Consider the following 20,514-nt stretch of genomic DNA (forward strand, 5'->3'; position numbering starts at 1 on the left):
AATTGATGTCTGAGCCTGTGTACAGCATATCGACTGCTGACAAACATTGAGGCTTCCATTCATCATTAAAAAGGTGGCACTGATGACCAATATTCTGCTTTCTGCATCCTCACAACTTATTTGCTAGAAGTCTGGCTGTCCAAGAGAAGTTTTCTTACTCATCAACCAAATATACCAATATAATGCCAAACAAGAACTATTGGCAAAACTTCTTCTAAACTATTAAAGATTGGAAATTCCCAAAATGCTCATACTTGGGGAATTGACAGTAATTCTGACTGTAGCTACATCAACTCACACTGAATCCAGTGCATCTTGACTAACAGAGACCAAAAACCTGCGGAAGAGCATATAAGTCATAAAGCAGCACAAGGAGCATAGAGGAAATTTCCCTGAAATCTCAAACCTGACTCACAGTAGGTTGAAGGACAAGTCAATTCTGAAAAATGAGCGCTGCTGAGATTGTGGTTACATCCACAGGTTTAACAAAAGAGGAGGTGCTACATGCTTTTTCTACATTCAGGTACTCCTTCTCGTCTCTTCTCTGGATTGCATCTGCACTGGTGTTAACACAGCTCTGTGCTGAGCAAGGCAAGGAACTGATTTAACTGAAAAATAGCCTGGAAAGATTGAATGGTGAATGCAATTGTCTGCTTTAATCACAGAATCATAGAATATCCCAGGTGGGAAGGCACCTCAAAAGATCATCTGGTTCAGCTTTTTGTGGGAAAGGGAGCCTAGATGAGATTGTCTAGCATCCTGTCCAATTGCATCTTGAAAACCTCCAGCAATGCAGACTCTACCATATCCCTGGCTGGGGAGGTTGTTCCAGTGAATGCTTGTTCTTATTGTAGAAATTTCTTTCGTATGTTGAGATGAAACCCCTCCCAGTGTACTTGTACCTGTTGCCCCTTGTCTTTTCCATGTGGCTTCTTGTGAAGAGAGATCCTCCGTCCTTTTTGTAGCTGCCCTACACATACTGGAATATTGTGATGAGATCCCCCCTGAACCTTCTCTTTTTCAGGGAGAAAAGACCTAACTCCTTCAGTCTTCCCGCACAGGGCAGGTTCTCCAGCCCTTTTTGATCATCTTCGTGGCCCTCCTTTGGACCCTCTCCCAGTCTGTAAAAGCAGAAGGTGAGAACAAATCACTGCAGGGAGAACCATCCATCCACTTGCAGTGGAAGCACAAACTTATGCTCAATTAATGTGACCTTGGCTGTTACTGGAACATACAGTTCAGGAGACATTTGGAGGAAACAAAAACAGAAATGGAAAAGGAAATGAAAAAGGAAAAGGGAATGGAAACAAAAAAGAGAAAAAGAAAGAAAAAGAAAAAGAAAATGAGGAAGAAAAAGAAAAAGGACCATGGTTATGATCCATAATGATACCTTTAAAAGTCTACTGAAAGCTTCTGACAGTGAAGCAATGTCAACAGCTGGCATCACAGAAGTAGTAGCAATATTTCTGCATGCGGTTTTCCTTCTTTCTAAAAGGAACTGATTACAGGACATGTGGGTATCTGTTTCCCTTGGACAAAAGCCGAATAAGCCTCTTCTTGCTGAACTGACTGAGTGGGGAAGGGATCTGCTCTAAAAATTACATAATGCTAGAAGACCTCCATCATTCTCTTTAATTGTATCAGTCTGAGAATGTAATTCTACTGCAATGTTTGGACAATGTACTTACAAACTAATGACCTTTCTTCATCAATGCTTAAATCTGAACGTAATTTATGTTAGCCTTATATAAATAATTTAAAGAGAAAGGCAGTTTAAACTATATGTCTTCTGTACTCCCAGCTTAATTGTTCCCTTTCCAAAATGCCAGGGATTTTGCCCTTTTTTGAAATAAAAACATACACACACAAAAAAGATTATCTGTTCTCTCTCTACACAAAGATGTAGAAATCTTCCCTGTTTGAAAAGTAAAGAATATTTACTTCTCTCTTCATACTTTTTTGAGAAGTAAAATGAAAATATAGATATGTAGTAATTTGGGGGACCAAGTCTTTGGAGCCTGACCCTACAAATGCTCATCTACCCAACTGTCCTGGTTTCGGCTGGGACAGAGTTAACTTTCTTTTTAGTAGCTGGTACAGTGCTGGGTTTTGGATTTAGTGTGAGAATGATGTTGAGAACACTCTCATGTTTTAGTTGTTGCTAAGTAGCGCTTATCTTAAGCCAAGGACTTTTCAGTTTCCCATGCTCTGCCAGCAAGCAGGTGTGCAAGAAGCTGGGAGGGAGCATAGCCGGGGCAGCTGACCTGAACTAGCCAAAGGGCTATTCCATACCATGGAACGTCGTGCCCAGTATATAAACGGGGGGGAGTTGGCCAGGAGGCACAGATCGCGGTTCGGGAACTAACTGGGCATCGGTCAGCGGGTGGTGAGCAATTGCATTGTGCATCACTGTTTTGGTTTTTTTTTTTTTCTCCCCCCCCCTTCCTTTTTTGTTATATTCCTTTTCATTACTATTATTATTATTATATTTCATTATTACTATTGTTAGTATTATATTTTACTTTAGTTATTAAACTGTTCTTATCTCAACCCACGAGGTTTACTTTTTTTTTCCCTTTCCTCCTCCTCACCCCATTGGGAGGGGGATGGGGGAAAAGGCTGCGTGGTGCTTAGTTGCCGACTGGGGTTAAACCACGACACCAACCTAGTGCATAATTTCATATCCCAACTAGCGACTATGGCAGAGCTTCCCCAGGGAAGTTCTACATCTTAGTGCCATTCATGCTTTTAAATCCTGAAAGGGAACCACCTTTATGATATTACAACAAATATAAATCCTTCCATGACAGCTTATTATATATGGGTAAAAAAAGAGCCAATATAATTTTAGTTTCTGTATAAATTATGCTGATTAAGGTCAGCACTGAAGACCAGCCTCATGAACTTTGACATTACTGAATCAAAACTGCGGTACTTGGTTGCTGTATCATGAGAAACAGAAATCTCTATGCATGGGATTTACCCATCTGTTTAAATAAGACCCTAAAAGCCAAACTCCTCCCCAATACGTATTATAAATTTAAGTGAAAACTGATAGAATAATATCATTGTGGGGGCAACAGAAGGATTCGTGTTTGCTTGAAGGACAAGAGCATGACCTAACCATTTTACACCAAGAATAGTTCTCAGCTTGAGCTCACCACTTGAATATATCATTTCAGCTTTTGTTGTGTTGGTCACAAAACCCCATGCCACTATTTTGAAATGGATATTCTTGTTCTGAGCAGGGAGCTAATGCTCATATTATTCAAAAGTAATTATAAACCCAGCATTTAAAATGTACATTTTACAAAACAACATGTCCTTTTTAAAATTTTTATTTTTAGCTGAGCTAAACAGAAATATTGTGATGAAAAGGGAAAAAAAAGCTCTATAGTTTGCACACAATTTGTTAATTATGTTGCATAGTCATTAATAATTTGATTACAGGAACCCTATCATTTTCATTGGCACAATTAAAATGGCACAGCACAAATTCTACGAGACACTTTGGAATCAGGATATGGAAGTCCTCCAGCAACCACTGAGCTAGGTTTTGATTTCAATGGTGCTATAGTGATTGGTACCAGCTGAGTTTCTAGCTCATTGTCTTTTGTAATCTAGTTAAGTCTGCAATTTCCATTTTAATTAATCCCGTCTTAAAGAGTTTCCTCGATATGCCTTTCTGCAAAATTCAGCTGCTAATCAGCATTAATGCAATGTTATCACTTTCACCACTGGATTTCTGGGAATCTTGTGTAGTTCTAATAACACTATGTTCAAATATTCATCCCCGATGTTTTAACAACCTTCTTTCTTTAAAGGAAGAACCCAACAACACTGAACAAGTACTAATCACTGTTTTCAAAATCTATTAATGAACACAGATACGCATTGTATGGGCTTGATGATGATCCTTATCCTATCATTTGTGATACAGAGCAACTCTAATTCTTTGCATATTTCTTACATCTTTTCAAATGCAAATAATAATACGAATATTCTTCCCTTTCATAACAACCACAGGGCAAAAGAGATAGTAAATAACTATAAGTTTCTTACTCTGATAAAAATATCAAGTAGAAACACCAGATTAAAATTCTGTATTTTATTACTAAATTGCATCAGAAGCAAGAGATCAGAGAAGGTTTAAAATACGTAGCCATTACTATAAGTCCAGGGGCATCTATGTGCATGCTGCTTTGTATTTTGTACTTAATGTCAAGTCTCCAAGACATATTCATTTAGCAGTCTTGCTATTCAGAGACATGCTTCAGATTTGTGTGTTGTTCAGCAGTTTTGTAAAAACTCGGCCTGATAACCTGCAGATCACGGTTGCAGCTCCTCAGGGCATTTTGGTATGTCCACAACGCACAGCATGTGAATAAATCCGCTGAAACAAACAGAAGTGTTGACACACCTGAATTTACCAACCTCTCATAGTACCAGGCTGAACTGGGCCTCTGAAATCACTCATGATGTCTGTTTTTGCCATTCCCTTTCTGTTACAGAGAAAAGGCAAAATGAAATATGTTTTTTAGACTGATTCTTGTGACAGACATACACAGCTTTTTAATCAGCAGATTCTTCTCTCTCTAGCACTTCCTTGGGTGCTTACGAAGCAAGGACAGTAGTTTTTGTCTGGGTCATTTACTAAAGACATGTTTCTTCTGCTGCATTGTGCAAGGTTGTCTGATTGCAGGGACTGTTCCTGGCATGGTACCCTATATGCCAGAACTTACTTTAGAAATAAAAGAAATAATTATTTACTTCTGGAAATAGAAAAAAAAATGAAACTCTAAGAAAAAACTGTTCACTTTGGCCATTATGTATAAATGATTGTGACAGGTAGAAGTTGATGAATGAGTTGTCAGACATGAGTTGGGTAATGGTGTGTATCCTTTCTAGCTAATAAATGATTATTTATAAAGCTGAAGGACATTTTAATTCTTTTGACCGAGTGGCAGTTGGCAGTCTTTTTTGTTTTTATTTACACAATGCTCAAGAAACTATCTCTGAGCTTGACAAGTGGAGAAATTACTAATGAGAATGAGACATTCAGTCTCAGTTTCTGTAAAGATCCTACTGCAACTCCTGCCAGAGTTGGAAACGCCAGCTGTCCTCAGCCTTGCTCAAGCTAAACTTCAATTTAGTGAAGGACAGCTTTACAGCTTTTTCTAACATTCCTCCCTTCCCACTGATATTCCCTCAGAGAAATTTAAAGAATAGAGATGATTCTGGGAGTGGTGATGGAGGAAGTATGTGTATACTGTCCATACATTACCATCTAGCAAACAAGTATGTCTCCTGGCAAATGTTACCATCCTACAGAGGCTGTTGAGACGTTTCAGGGATAGAGGTGCAAAGCATAGTCAGTTCACTCATGTTTGCATCTCATGCTTAGATGATGGTCCTCAAAAGGCAGAAATAACTATGAAAACAGATTTAGCTGTGTAATAACCTTGCAGACATCTATGCATCCAGTCAGTAGAAGGCTAGTCAATAAAACCCATGAAGCCTAGGCAGACAGTGAGAATAGGCCAGATTAATTTCTTTCAGTGGATTGTCTCCACTGACTGTGCAGAAAGCTTAGATGGTCCAGTTCACTTCAAGAGGTATATTCATTACAGGTGTTTGAAGCTGACTGTGACAAATAAGTCCAGGAGAGATTTACATGGAAAAGCCTTCATCTGCATGGAAGTCCAAGCGGCAAATGGGATAGGCAATTTTGACAGTAGAACAAAATCACAGTTTATCCAATTGGATATTGTGCCATGAATACCCATGCTGTATTTCTCAGAAAAGCCAAACAGTTCCCTAATACCTACATCACTGAAAGTAGCATTGCATCAAAGGGGAATGTTCTCTGTCTCTACTGACTATGGTTTTATAATTTTATTGAAAGGATTTTATTACTTATATGACTTCAAAAACCTCATACCCAAACCTTGCTAAAGCAGTGTCTCACACTGGGATGCCCTTCTATGGTCTGTGATGTTAGGATGCTTACTAGTGACGGAAGAAGATCCCACGTTCATAAGGCTCAGTGGACTTTTGATTAAGATAAGTATTTGTAAAAATACTGCCATATCAGCTGTTGTACACACCTGAATTCACCCTTTTGAATTCCACACAAAAAGTGTTGTCTTGTGCTTCTTTTGATCTAGAGGTAAATTCCTCTCTTTTACACTGATGCAAATCCAGAGTAACGGCACTAGCTTCACTTGATTTCTTGTGTTTAAGGCAAGAGTTCTATAAAATGGTACTAGATGTTTGTATTTATAAAAATGGTTAATAAAACCTTTCCTTTGTTTGTGTGCATGTGGATTCACTTTATCTTTAAAAAGTGATGGAGAAGTGTACTGATCTTAGGATTAAAGTGGCATGTGCACAGGAGATAAGCTAGAAAAGCTGAAAAATCACATGTAAGAGTAGATTTCTCTGAGCACAGAATATGAAATATTAAAGAAGATAATTAATGTCAGAACATTTACCATTTTCAGTCCTTTACAGACAAGAGAAAGAAACATAAATTGGATTAAATGCTCTATATATCAATCAGCCCAGAACAAGGAGAATGTGTGCGTGTATGCAGTGGCCTGAAGCTGAGGCTGGGGGAAGGAAATATCTTAAAATGCGCAAGAAAGAAGGGGACACTGGCAAAGAATTAAACACTGGATCCTCACGTGGCACAGATACCAAGACTCATCAAAGACAAGGAAGGTTTGGTCCTAGAATCTGTCTCTAATGAGAAAATACAGCAGAGATGCAGGATGAACAGAAAGATTTTATCAACCCTCTGGAAGGCTTTTGGAAGCCATCTAAAAAAAAATCTAAAAGATTAGCTCATGTTGTTCACTGCATTATACAGTATTCATACGTATTTGCTTGCTGATTTAAGTGATTCCCTGTAGGAACTATGTCTTCAATCAGTAGGACCTCAGAAAATTCAAGACGTCTACCATGTTTCGTCTCTACCTGCCTCACCCACAAGACCAAGGAGAGAAGCCTTCACAAAGTCAAAGAGATACAGGAAACAGATCCACTTGAAACAGTTACAAACTCCATGCAGCGTTTTTGCAAATGCTCTCTGGACCCTGCCTGGGACCAGCAGGCAACAGGATACTGTGATGTAAGGGATTCCTTAGGGACATTTTGACATCAGTTTTCCTCAAGCAGAGAAGACTTTTCTGTCTTTTCCTCCCCAGACCCTTTACACTGCAAGAGCTGGAGTTATTCAAACAGCTTAGAGATCCTAGAAGGAGGAATACAGGCAAGAAAATAACTTGCAAAGATGTAAAGGGCAGCTAACAGGAAGAGAAGAATCTCTTTGCCACTTCTGTGATGAACATGGCAGGACATAACCTTCAACAGATGAGTTTTAGGTTCAACATTAGGAAACATTTACTAACAGTCATAATAACAAAGTGCTCAAAGAGATTTTCATGGGAGTGTGTGGAGTCTCCATTGGTCCAAGGTGTGACTTGCCCAAAGTGACATGGTGATAGCTGCCTGTTTACTGTTAGTCAGCAACAGCTCCTAGCTCACTCTCCTAGTTCCTCTTTGTAAAGGACTGGAAGAGTTAATGTCTGTCAATGTCTGAAACATTGTAGCAACCAAGGTACAGACTGCATAACAAAGAGGGCCATTAGCAAGAAGTTGGCTGGCCTGGACACAGGGGGTGTGCCGGAGGGTGTGCAGTCCTGGGTTCTGGCAGAACCAGCCTGGGAACCCACCACGTATGGCCAGAGGCCACACAAAGCTTATCTGAGGAGGGGGCTTGTAGTTCCCTAGCAAGTCCCTAAGACCACCACCCCAATAAGCCGCACATGCTCAGTAGGTAAAGAACCCCCTGGAACACTACCATATATGTTGAGAACTGTCTAGAATGAGCCCATATAAGTCTTCAGGAGGTGCGACTGTGGACGGAGATTTAGACTATAGAAGACACAATTGCAAAGGGCCACATTGCACGTGCCCACCACCGGAGGACCACGATGCAGAGCAGAGGCCATCGCTGGATCCAAGGGTGGTGATATCTGTCTTTCTCTTTCTCTCCCCTTTTCTTGTAGCTCTCTTTTCCTCTCTCTGTTTTCTGACCTTATTCTGGGCACGTAAGGGTAATATCATTGCGAGTTTGTCGTGGTAATGTCATTGCGAGTTTGTCAGGCTAATATTTTGAGCTTGTCATGGTAATATTGTGAGTTTGTCGGGGTAATATCATGGCGAGGATTTTGTCATGGTTATACTGTTTTGCCAAGCCACTATCTGTTGTTTTCTGCCAAGTTTTAAGCAAGTTTTGAGTAAAGTTGTGATCTGATTGAACCTCTAGAGTAATTGTTGTTGCTCCGGATTACCGCACAGAGAATCAAAAGGTTAACCTCACCCTCACCCACCGAGTGGGACAGGACACTCTTCTACTCTCTTTCCTAATCCCACTAATTCTAATGTCTAAATCCACTAATTCTTCACATCTTCACCAGTTCAGGGCACTGCTGTCATCCCCTAAATTGAATATGCATCGGACAGACAAAAGTGTCAGTGGCATTAGGTGTCTCTCACTTAAGATGAGATGTCTAACACTGCAGGCACTTCATGCTGTAGAGTAGAATAGAATAGAATAGAATAGAATAGACTATTTCAGTTGGAAGGGACCTACAACGATCATCTTGTCCAACTGCCTGATCCCTTCAGGGCTCACCAAAAGTTAAAGCATGTTCTTAAGGGCATTGTCCAAATGCCTCTTGAACACTGACAGGCAGGGGGCATCGACCACCTCTCTGGGAAGCCTGTGCCAGTGTTTGACCACCCTCTCAGTAAACAAATGCTTCCTGATGTCCACTCTAAACCTCCCCCGGTGCAGCTCTGAGCCGTTCCCGCGCGTCCTGTCACAGGATGCCAGGGAGAAGAGAGCAGCACCTCCCTCTCCACTTCCCCTCCTCAGGAAGCTCTAGAGAGCAGTGAGGTCGCCCCTCAGCCTCCTTTTCTCCCAACTAGACAAACCCAGAGTCCTCAGCCGCTCCTCAGAGGGCATGCCTTCCAGCCCTTTCACCAGCTGTCTGGCCCTCCTCTGGACGCATTCGAGGACCTTCATGTCCTTCTTAAATGGTGGTGCACAGAACTGCACACAGCACTCAAGGTGAGGCCGCACCAACACTCTATACGGTGGGATAATCACCTCTTTTGACCGGCTGGTTATGCTGTGTTTGATGCAGCCCACGATGCGGTGTGCCCTCTTGGCTGCCAGGGCACACTGATGACTCCTACTGAGCCTGCTGTCGACCGGCACCCCCAGACCCCTTTCTGCAGGGCTGCTCTCCAGCCACCCCTCTCCCAATTTATACTTGGGCTTGGTGTTACTCCGGCCCAGGTGCAGAAATGCGGCGTTGGTTCAAATTGAATTCCATGCCATTGATGATTGCCCAATGCTCCAATCTATCGAGATCCCTCTGCAAGGCCTCTTGTCCCTCGAGACAGTCAACAGCACCTCCCAGTCTGGGATCATCAGCAAACTTGCTTATGGTGCGTTCAAATCCTGCATCCCAATCATTGATAAAAATATGGAACAGAACTGGCCCTACAGTTGAGCCCTGAGGAGCACCGCTGGTGACCGCTCGCCAGCCAGATGTAGCCCCATTCACTACAACCCTTTGAGCCCTGCCGTCCAGCCACTTCTTCACCCAGCGCACCGGGAACCCGCTCATCCCACAGCTGGACAACTTGTCCAGAAGGATGCCGTAGGGACAGTATCAAAAGCCTTACTATAATCCAGAATCACTACATCCACCACCTTCCCTTCATCCACTAGGCAGGTGACCTTATCATAGAAGGATATCAAATTAGTCAGGCAGGACTTTCCCTTTGTGAACCCACGTTGACTGTGCCTGATGACTGCATTATTCTTTTAATGCCTTTCAACAGTACACAGTATAGTATTCCCCGTAATTTTTCTGTAAGCTCCTTGAATCAGAAGACAGAGAGGTTCTTCCGGGGAGCAGTTCCCCCTGCTCTCTGTTAGTACGAGAAGCTTTTGGAGGTGCATAATTCTCTCTGATGCCAATAAAGGTATTTTAAATTACTATCTTAAATAGAATATTTAATTTTACCTGTCTATGTATGAACTAGATGAAGATTGTAATTAGCACATAATGCAGGATGTCCTTGGTTTTACCAAAATAAGGGGTCCAGCCCTTAGAGGGAGGTCTTTGATGTGACTGGCAGTTACCTTGTAGCTCAGTTAACAGTATGACTTGGACTTCACAGAGTTTAAGGAAGAAACACTTGAGGCAAGTTGTAGCTCCAAGCCCTTTTCTACCTGGCCAGTTTATGTCAACAAGATAGTAACCTGCCTTACACTGCTTCATTGAGTAAAGGCAAGGTTTAATCATTAAATTAACATTATAAGCACACTAGTTCTTAAACTCCTACTCTGAATCAAAAGGAACAGTGGAAACAAGGCAATCAAAAGGTCTCCAGATGATCACAAGGCCTCCTGAGGCTTAAATCCTTTTGAGTTAGTGTGTAGTGAGGCCACTTTCCAAATTAAAAGCACAAAATTCTCAGTGATGTTCTGCAGGGCAGGAGAGGTGTTTGTAATCTCCAGTTTTGTGTAACCCTACATTGATATCACCATAGGAAAGTTTGTTTCTAAGAATCTTTGTCTGGTGCAGAATGATTTCATTTGTGAGCCTTTTATTTGCCTTTTTGTGTTCATAAAGTAAGTGTCAGGGCCTTAAATGCACCAACAGGCTCTGCGGTCTCTTGTCTGTTTGTGCTCAAGGTCAGCTCTGACATGGTGCAGCCATGAAACTTGGGATCAGACTTCTGTGAAAACAGCTGAGGCCTAAGAGACAGCCAAAAGAAGTTTCATTGGGGTCACTTTCCTTTGGCTCAGGGGCTGTGTTTAGGCTTCAGAGCTTGATTCTGGTTTCAGCTTGTTGTAGGCACGCCTGTGCCAAGGCACCTACCTTGTTGATCCTGTCACTGAAGAGACGATTTGACCTCCTGGCTCAGCTTTGGACCAGACTTGTCACTGTGGATTTGCCTGGTGATCACTGAACTCTTGGCTGAACCTTGCTGCTCTCAGGAGACTTGGTCTGCTCTCTTTGTTTGGGTGCTGTGGGACTGCATCCTGGCTGGTGAGGACACAGCTGCTTTGCCTGCCTTGTGCTCACCCTAGCCTCATGGTAGATATGGAAGTTTCATGGATATTTCATAATTTTATGTGACAGGAGAGTATGATTTATTCTGCAAGCCTTAGACATGAGAAACTGGAGCTCTTTCTGGAAGTGGTACTGGTCAGGACCGTTTACTTACCCGCTGTAATGCCATCAAAGGTTGTTGTGTCTATGCTGCAGTCCAAGCACTTGCTAACCCACAGAGCTGAGCTAGGTGTACATCAGCTAGCTTGTTCACTGCTCTGGCTCAGCAGGACAGACCTCAGACAGGGCAAGACTCTTCATAATTCTTAAGTAACTTGCCATTGCTCTCTGGATTGCACTGTAGATATAACCTCCATTCATCTCTAGGAAAGTTGAATGATAAATGGATCACTGTCTTCCATGGCAAAGTCCCATCTGCAGTAGCCGACTCCTTGCTCAAGCAGAAAAATATATATCAACACTCAGGAGCTGAAAACTGAAGTGAAAAACATTTAGACTTGAAAGAAAGCTCAGACTCCATGCAAGGAAGTTATTAAGTATTAAAACATATTATCCACAGAAATGTGATTTTTTTTCTTCACTTGGAAATGCTGTGCTGTGTACTGCCCATTATCCAACTGGTTGTGCTAGATGGTGCTAATGATTTTAGTTTTGCAACGTAGGAGTTTTTTAATTTAGGGAAGCACATTTCAGGCCTATGTGGTTCTATGACCCCTATCATCAAGCACCGGTTCTGCCTATTTATGCTGTAAATTGTCATGAGCAGAGACTGTGCTCATGCTATGTTGTTTTACAGCCCAATTCATTCCTAAATGTGGCTCCCCTGTGCTACGAGTGCTAGAAAATAAAAATCATTGTTATTTATTTTTAACTGTTTTTATTCCCACAGTAATGTGGGGAAAAATAAAATAAAGGTACAGGTATAAGAAGGCAAAACAGTGTTAAGAGAAATGGCAAAATGGAAACAGCTCTGAAAACAGAAGGGAAGGGTGCTCAGCTCCTCTCTTCCTCTTAAGCCTCCTGTCTCTGCATTGCCTCTTTCAGCTACGTCACCCTCTACTCTGCCCCAAAGTTATCAAGATCCCATTTCTGCAAGTGAACTGAGGCTGGAGCACCCTTTTCCTGCACCGAGGGACAGGACACTCACCCAGATGGCCACCTCCATTGGCAGAGTGAGGACGGGTCCAGCCAGAGGGAAGGCAGATGAGTCGCCAGAGTGACACTGGGAGAAGTCCTGGTAGACGGTTCCCCTTTCTGACACTTTCACCTCTCTGGCATGGCTGCCAGGAAGGCCCTATGTAGATATATGCCACTGCCTCAGGCTGCAGATCTTCTTGAAGTTAAAAGGAGTTTTATTATCAGTTTAAATGGGTAAAGATTTAAGCCAGTGCTGAAAGCTCTGATAGTCCCACCACTGTTTTGTACGTAAATCCTGCTAAGTCTCTTTTCAGACTCTTGCAGACAGCTCAATGCCTCCATTTAAAATGTTTCCTTTCAGACAGAGGCAATTTTTATACTGCCAGGGTGCAGAAGGGAGAGGAGAACACCTTGGCATTTATCCTGAACCTACTATTGCTGACTGCTGCCCAGGATCGAATACAGCAAGTGAATAATCAGTGCCCTGGATTGTGCTGAATTACTGCATTCACACCACTTTTTTGAAAATGATCAGTGCAGCAGATTCAGATTATTCTACTCATATGAGTATGCAGGGGATATGACATTGGGAAATGCCAGTGAAGTATTACTCACTATAATTAACAATATTTTGCTGACTGGCTGTGATGAAACATCCTATTGCTTTACAAACCTGCTACCCCCACACACATATTCCCTCCCTAGCCAGTTTTCTGGTATCCTATTGGCCTTTTAAATGGTAAGCTCTTTAAAATGGGGACTTCGCATTATTTTGTATGTCTCCATTGCTTCTTGTGCCATAGATATGGTTCTAGTGATCCATCCATGCTACAATATACGTACAGTAATAAACTGAGGTTGTAGTTGCATAATATGGATTATTTCTAACTTGCTGTAACACAGTCATTATCAAGAGCCAAGCTGTGCCAGGGAATGACACAGTCCAGAGTTTTGAGCTTCTTTGGCCAACCTAGTAGTTTTCCACACTCACTTGAAAATTCTTCCTTCTGCAAAGGCAAAAATTATGCAGTATATAAATATTTTTATAGTCAAAACACATAAAACCATTAATCCACAGGAATGTTTTAACTCCTAGGTAATCTTTGGCCACAGTTAATACATGAAAAATCACTGATGCAGATTTAGTCTGGGAAGACACTCTATGACCCCAGAAGATTTTTTATACTTACAATGAAAGTTTCAGCCCTGGATCCAAACTCCTCTGTTATCTAGAAGAAGTGAGGTGAAAATTGGATTTGAAATCAACCTTCATGTGTTGGGATTTTTTGTATTTATAGATAGAACTCCTCTCCAGAAATCTACATCAAAATGGTTCCCAACAGTCTCTGCTGAAGTTTCTGTAGTATGAGCAAGAAATTTGCTCTTGCAAATGCCAATGATTAGTTCCTAAAAATATTTTACTAGACACTGCTTGTGAGATGATATAGGAAAGATATAATTTTTAATGACAATAAAACAACAATGTAAGCAAGTTTAAGGTTTCAGCAAAGCTGTCCATTGCTTTGATTTCTTGCAGGTGATTATAATTCTGCTGATGCCAGCCAGTTATCTCTGTAACTATGACAGGTTACACATTAACAGAAGCATGAGCACTCTCAAAACACTGCTGTGGTGTGTGATGGGATGGAACCAGTTGATTACTACAGAAGCAGTTCTCCACCATGACAGGGCATGCAACCATGACAGGGTATGCAACCAAGGTATGCAACCATAGTTTTTTACTGGGATACAGTCATTCTCTATCCACTTTTATTTTGCATTACCCACCAGATTTTGCACAAACTGCAAAGGGAGTTAGCTGAAATTCCTTCACGTCAACCTTAAATTAGCTGTATTTAAGCCACTGAATCTTGATTCTACTTATTTCATGGTCCATTTTTTACCAAAATAAAATAGAGTTTTCACAGAAGTAAAACGTAAGAATCATCATATTGCAATAATAAGCAACTTGTACTTTTGAAGTACGGAAATCATATAGATGAGAGCTTGACAACCAAAAAGTCCTCCTGCATATTTAGCAGTCAGTGAGAATACAGAAGATAACTTCGTTGATTTTTTTCCTAAAAAAAAGAACTGATTATTACAGTTCACATCTTTCACATTCTTGAAATCTTATGTCACCAATACTGTCACAAAATGCAGAGACTAAACTGACATCCTAACAAAAATAAAATAAGAAACGTAGCTGCAAACCATTGACTAGGTTTTCATTGACTGAAAGGGGAGAATAGTGTGGCTCTGCCGTTGTTGTTTCTGTATGTGAATTAATGTTACCCAGCAAGCTGATAATTAGAGCACCTTGTGGATTTATATACTAGACCTTTTTTCCCGTAAAAAACATGGAATCAGTGAATTTAAAAGTTTTTGCAAGAAAGCATCCAAACGAATGGATTTCCAATTTCAACATTGTTTAACAACCCATACCAATATTTTCTAAGTGGTAAGCCCAGGTTTTGTAGGTCAAAATTACTATCTCTAAAATTGATTTATCTGAGGGGTTTATATTTTAATAAATAGATCAAATTTGGTCTTAAGTGTGACATGTCCAAAGCATAAGAAAATGGTACAGCAAAACCATTTTTCATTTTACTGGGGACTGTTGAAATTTTGCCTTCAGGGGAGTAATTTGGAATGGAAAAAAATATCAAAACATCTGGGATTTTCCTGGGATATGTTCTTGTTTCTATGACTCCTACCAGTCCCTCCAAGTTCATAGGCTGGACAGAAGGATTTGCTTTGTACTCCCTATAAACAATCTGAGCTCAGGAGCTGCAGATGAATGCAGTATGAAACTAATCAGGTCATCTCTGATTGCTCTGAAATATATCTCTCCATGCCAAGGAATGCCCAAGGCTGGATGGGATGGACTATTTCTGCTGGTGGTATACTAACAAAGCAATGCACACAGGATGGATCAAGGAAAAAGAAATCTTGGCCAGTTGTGCATCACGAGAATTCAAGTTTTTGCTGCAGGCACTCCATTTCATTCTTCGGAGCTTCTGCACAACTTCACCTCCAGTTTTTCCCCTCTCCTCCACATCAGCTAATGGCAATTACAATTCCTGATTCATCCTCCGCTCATTCCTCTATCACCTCCACTGAAGCAGTGAAGCAAAATAGCTTCAGGGAGACAACAGAGAAACATAGAAAGAAAGACACGAGTGTTCAGTATCAAGCCCAGACTCTGACATTTATTGCCAGTGCCTGACAAAAATCACAGTACAGGAAGTACATTTAGCAAATAATTAGCGTTAGTATTTCTTATACTGTTTTCCTCTGTTAGGCAAGTTGCAGAAAGATAATGTCCACTTTATGCACAAGTGTTTTATTTCATCATTTCCACACCATTTATATATCGAAGTTCTTCCACTGCCATATTTCTGAATAGGCTCTGCTGCTTTAATTAGAAATAAATGCATTCAACAAAGAGAGAAAATGTGGGCATTGCAGCTCCTTGACCCGGCTTATTTCTTAACCTGTGGACTTAAAAGGGAATCTTGAATGGCCATGTCTTGTTGCCTCCAACATTTTAATTTGCTGTTGCCAAAGATAACTCATGATTAAAATGCTACTGGGAAATATTAACCAACAACCCCCCACACACCTTTTTTAAGGTGACTGCAAAGGTCATATTACTGCATGGCTTTGGGAAATGAGCCCATAAGGAAGTTTTGAATGGTCTCCTGAATTCTAGTCATTGGCCTGCCTGTTCAGAGCAATCTGATTCCTTAAATATGGTGATGGCAATGGGATGCTGCTGGAAGAATGTGGCCACGCTCAGTACTATTGGAGGCATTCTCCAAACCCTTTCCCTCCTCTTGTCTGGTTGCAGTTTCTCCTTCAAAGTAAAGATGATAGAGATGGGCAGGAGAAACTATGAAGTTATTTCATCCTCACTCTCTCTCTCCCCCTCCCCGCCCCCCAACAGCTTTCCATCAGACTCTGCCAATCCTTTTCCAAATATTTCAAACTGGCAGTCTTTAAAAGCTCACTTCTCCAATATGAAACAGGGATAAAGCTAATAATTTCAATGCATTCTCAAATAATGCATTATTCATTAATTCTTGCAATTAATACTAATTGATCTCAGAGGACTTTATTGGGTTTATTACCAAAAACACACCTTCCCAGGCACCGCACTGTACTTGTGCTATGCTTTTGTGCAGCTTCTTTAACCTGTTGTCTGAGCATATGGCATTCAGTAGGTGTTTTAAACTTCTTTTTTTTGAATGTTGACAACAGCAGTGTTGTCTATAGGTGCTGGCTATATCCAGCTATATCTTTCTGTGCACGTTTTCGCAAATCCTTCTGCCTGCTTCTGAAAATATATATTTGAATCTGAATGCATAAATGACCTGCTGTCTCTATCAGATTATTTTTAAAGGAATACATAGGCAGGGAGAGAAATTGAACCATCTCTATCACTAGGTGTAAATGTCCAGGCAGGCTGGTTAATCATGGCAACTCTCAGTAGACTAACCTGATTCTGTATTATGAGATAGGCCTTTTTGCCAGATCAGCTAGTGTGAATCAATTTATCTCCAAAAAGAAATGCTGATTTTCTTCTGAAGCTAGAGTTAAGAGTTCCTCCCTGTACACAACATATTGCCCTTTATTATTTTCATTTACTAAATATCTAATATTACATAATAGTCACTGACCCTGAAAAGAAGACAAATAAGTAACTAGATCCAACAGCACTTTCTCATTGACTCTCACAGATCTAACGAGTGCTAAATTTATCTAAAGATAAATTTTCCATCACTCCCTCTGTAGTCAATGGAGAGAGACAGAATACAGAAAATCCTATTTAATTGTGTTTGTTCAGAAAGACTGCTTGGAGCTACTTACTTTTCTCCATTAGCTGTAGAGGAAATCCAGGAAAAATAGTTTTCTCTAGGATGAAAGCATTTTTTTTTTCTCCTAATATGTTTATAGAATACAAAAGGGTTGAAAAATACATGCTGAATTAGTGCAGAACAATAATGCTGAACAAACCGCTCAAGCACAACACAGTTCTGCAAAGGGAGCGGGAAATAAGCATCCAGACATTTATTTCTTTTGGATTAAAGAAGGGATTAAATTTGCCTGTAAACTAAATCCTAAGGTTTTACTATCCTAGAATTCCTGCTCGAAACCACCTTTCACATCAAAGGGCTGTATGTCTGATCAGAAAGGATTTTTTACTAAGGAAGAGTCAATGATACCATTCTGATGTAAAGACTGAGAGAATGATGGTATTCAGAAAATCTTCCTTCCACCTTCCTATCCTTTGAGTTTCCAATTATAATTCTTAGCCTTACACACAGCATGGAAGCTTTTATTGCTTGTTATTTCCTGCAGGCACCACACCACCAGCACAGGTAAACATTCTCTTGTCCACAAAGCCGTTTACTGAATTTCAGGTAGTCATGTACCTAAAGGCAACATAAGGCTCAGTAGCAACAGTCCTTCTGGTGTCTCTTCAAGCCAATGCGGACTGAAAATATTTGTTCACTCCAGCAGTTTCAGAGAATGGCTTTTCTGTTGTACAAAGCAAATAGCTCTAAGCATTTCCATCCTTTGTTTGGACTAGTCTGCCTTTCCTCATCATCTGCAAGGCAAAAAAGTCAAGAAAGGAGTAATATGTGGTATCCTGCAGAAAGAGAAGAGAATAATTCTTCCATGGTTTCCCATATCCCCATGACATCAGTTTAGCCCGTGCTCAAAAACTGCTTTCTGAGATCTTTTTGGTCATCTATCAGACAAAAGCAATCCCTTCTCTCAGCACTGCTGAGTCCAGTTCAGTGGTCTAAAACAGACCAGTTATTTCTTAGGACATACTCTGCTTTAGTCTGGAAGTTATTTTCCTCCCTAGTCTCCCCACATTCTCACATTTATACTGGATGGTTTTAAATCTGTCTGGAATGTCCAGCTCTGGAAATGTCACCTGAGCTGGGAAGACATGAAAGCACTTCTAGTAAGCTTAACCTAGAAAGAAGAAAATGCTCAGAAACAAGATTGTGAGAAATCACACAATTCGTTCTTCCACAGCTCAGAAACTGGATGCACCTACAAGAAAAGAAACTATACGATGAACTGTCAAGGCAAATAATGGTGTAAATCAGGACAAGAGATACCAGAGATTCATCTAGTTTCCTGAGGGCCCTGTCTTTTCTACACAGATCAATACAGTCAGTTGAATGTGAAAAGGCATATTGAGGGCATGGTGATACAATCTCTTGTAGCCCTCCGTGCCTTAGGTACTGTACTGACACTGCCCCACACTTCCCATGGGCTGCATTATAGGGCATCATTTACTGCTACGAGGCAATGTTACAGGGCAAAATGCTGCATAATTACAGCAGCTAGTATTTGTCTTGATATGTCTTTTTCTCAGGCTATCGATTTCATCATACTCAGGGAACATAAGATGACGTACAATACTCCAAACTAATTTAATTTTACTTCATGATTTGTGGCTGTCAATGTCCTTAATTCCAGCATGCCTGAGTTAAAGCTTAAGAAACTGAGATGATCCAGGGGAAAGAATTGTAAAAAGAATTAATAATTAACTATGGGAGGGAAAGGATAAAGGCAGGGATGATCATTCATTGGACTGGAACCACCAGTGCTGCAAAGGCTCCCAAACTTGAAATTGTGCATCACCAAATGGAGAGTTCACCACTGCCTCCATTATTAAGAAAGAAATGCCAGTGTCAGTGGATATTCAGAAACTGGCTGAATACACTCCTCTTCTCCTGGAAACTGACTTGGCTCTTATTTTTCTAAGCATTTCAGAAATTAGGACTCCTACCAAACTCGGCTCCTATATCAACTTGCACCTTGCCATATCCAAACTACCGGATATACTGGATCTATTATCAGCATCTCAACATCAGGCTTGTGCCTGGCTCTGAAAAACAGGGCAACTGATTCAAAGAAATCCAGAATTAAAGGCACGTGAAAAACTCACGCATTTAAAGAATGAATGTTCATGAAGAAGCCAGTGAAAACCATTTTTATAATGTTCCTAAGTTCTTTGAAAACATTATGGTCAAAAAGTACCACTTTATTACAAAATCAGTGAAAAAAAAGTACAGGAAATTAAGCTATTTAAATGAATGCACTCCACAGTATTTCATGATACAGGCAAATAATATCAAAAGTCTGTACTACTAAACATGACACATTTCTTACTTTTGCTGATGCAAAATTGTCTTTTCTGTTGGTAGACAACAAGGTTATAATTAATGCATGTATATAGGATATCTACTGAATTGCAGTATATTTTTCTATTCAAAGTTTCTTAAGACACACAAGTAAAAAGAAAAATAATTTTCAGAACAGATGTTTTCTTTATAAGCCCTGTGTAACATAAGTTTGGTGGGGAAGGGAGCTTCTGCCTAAAAATATAGCAAATATATGCTTTTTATTGTTTTAATTGTTTTGATGATATTTCCATCTTAAAAAAAAAGAGATGTTTTTGGAAAAAAAATCAGAGCAATGTTAATTTGTATTACAAAGTTTTAAGGAAAAGTGATGTTATACTTGCAATGAAAGATGTCAAAATAGTTAACCAAAGAGGTTTGGTGAAAGTAAATTTTCAATCCATATCAAAAGTTAAGTGCCTGTGTTATCTGTGTGACTTTGAAACAAACTGCAACGGAGAACGTTCATTTCCTATAAAAAAATAACACAGCAACTTGAAGGACCAGGCTCTTTGGTTACCAGAGCCTTTGATTAAGGGTTTTGGTTGAGGGAGGGGAGGTTGAGGATGAAATTATTTAAAGTCATTGCACTCCATTATTAAATATGATCCTTCATTATATTGCTTATTTAAAACAAAAGTTAAACCAAAGAGAAACGGAGGTGTTGCACAGAAAGAATATGGTGAACTGAATGAAAAAGTTAAAGTTGACAACTACAGAAACATCACTACAAGTCTGTCCTCAGAAACCTCCGGCACTGTAAAACAATCCAAAAAGACAGTATTTTTACCACAGATTCTGGGCATTTTAAAATAGTTCCCATATTTTATTGCTGTTCAAATTATTTCTTTGATGAAACATCTGAAAAACACTTTGAAAAAGCAATTATATATCTGTTTTTCAATGTCTAGTGGACTTTTTGAGAAGGATCTGATTTTCCATCTATTAAATGAGCTACAATAAAATTCTAGTGGGATTTGGATTTCAAGTCAACATTTGCTACA

This window comes from Gymnogyps californianus, chromosome Z (genome assembly GCF_018139145.2).
Source record: "Gymnogyps californianus isolate 813 chromosome Z, ASM1813914v2, whole genome shotgun sequence".
In the NCBI taxonomy this organism is placed as follows: domain Eukaryota; kingdom Metazoa; phylum Chordata; class Aves; order Accipitriformes; family Cathartidae; genus Gymnogyps; species Gymnogyps californianus.